The sequence below is a fragment of the Hipposideros armiger genome, unplaced genomic scaffold (genome assembly GCF_001890085.2).
Source record: "Hipposideros armiger isolate ML-2016 unplaced genomic scaffold, ASM189008v1 scaffold_1338, whole genome shotgun sequence".
Classification (NCBI taxonomy): Eukaryota; Metazoa; Chordata; class Mammalia; order Chiroptera; family Hipposideridae; genus Hipposideros; species Hipposideros armiger.
In genome coordinates this window covers 236,496-238,085 of record NW_017732688.1, presented here as the reverse complement: position 1 = coordinate 238,085, position 1,590 = coordinate 236,496, and positions in this window count along the sequence as shown.

Genomic DNA, 1,590 nt, shown 5'->3' with positions numbered 1-1,590 from the left:
TGTCTGTACTCAAGTTATAGGTCTACATCTTTCTCACTAATGAGTAATTTCTTTCAAGCAGGAATGCTTCTGAGCATAAGTGGGGAAAGCACTTAGAAGATTAATTTGTACAAAGCTGGTGCTCAGTGTATGTTGGCTAGGTGTGTTGGGAGTATTAGAGTAAGAAAATGAGAATTCTGTGGTGAGGCTTAAGATCCCAGGCTGCATCAGGGGCTGTTTGGGTGCAAGGGGCCTTTTTAGGATTACTTTCCTGTCTAATTCCAGAGTTGTCAGCGCTCATATTTCAGAAATGTCCATTATGAGGAGGGAGCAGAAATTTTAACCAGAGCTGTCTTATGTAAGCGATTTTACTGTTGCCCTCATGAGGCATAGGGTTATCTTGGTTCTGGGCAATGAGTGTATTTTTTNTGTCACAAAAAGTGGGATAACATCTCTAGCATATAAAGAACTCTTAATCAAGGAAATAAATACCAAAGTGTCAAGAGAAAAACAGGCAAAAAAAAGGACAATTTCAAAAACTATACAATTGTCTCTAAAACATGCGATGTTCAGTTGTCACTCATTAAAAAGAGAAATGTATATTAAAGTTACACTCAGATACCATTTTTCATTTATGAGATTAGTGCAAATTTAAAAAGCTTGACAAGTTATGTTTATGAGTTTAGGTTAAAAGGCTCTCTCTTACATTGCTGATGGGAATACAAATTACCACCCACTAGAGTGGAAATTGATAATAAAAATAATAATGAAAAAAGAAGAACTTTCTGTAGCATATACTGGTTGACCCAATACTACTACTGAGAATTAACACTGAAAATCTACCTTTACACATACCAGTACATAGCCATACATATACAGCCTTATTCATTGGGCATTAATAACATAACAATATAATATTAGAAGCATTTTCCTCGTGTGTAAGAAAATAATTCAATAAATTATGAAGTACTGTTACTATGCAGGTATAAAAAGAAAGAGCACAGTCCTCATGGAATGCTATGAAGTGATTTCCAGGATATACTATTAATTAGAAAAAGCAATTTTCCCAAGAGTATATATTATATGCTCCACTTTTTTTTATAAGATAGAGGGGAACTAAGAAAAAAATATATAGGGATTAGGGTAGAAAGGCTAATAAAAGGATGTAACTTTGCTAAGTACGATTTTGAATTTTTAACCATGTTAATATTTTATACGTGCAAAATATAAAATTTGATCATCAAGGATAAAGGAAATCATAAAATTGAATATTATCAGCTATGATTAACCTTAAATGCATATCAAATAGATAACATAAGCACATGGAGTTGGGGCGGGAGACAATAATTAACCCAAAGACTGAGACTGTGCACTCTCAGCAAAATATAAGGAAGAACAACAACAATGAAAAAAACCCAATAAAATCCTGAGTATTAATGGTTAGTTTGTTGTTGGTGTAGTAGTTCTCGAAATAGTTCATGTGTGTTGTAGTACGGAGCAAGTGTGAAAAATAATTTTGTGAACCAAAGATGTGACTGAGAGACAGGAGTCATAAACATAGAATAGGCAAAACAGAGTACAATGTAGTATTGGGTTGGTATTGTAGACATT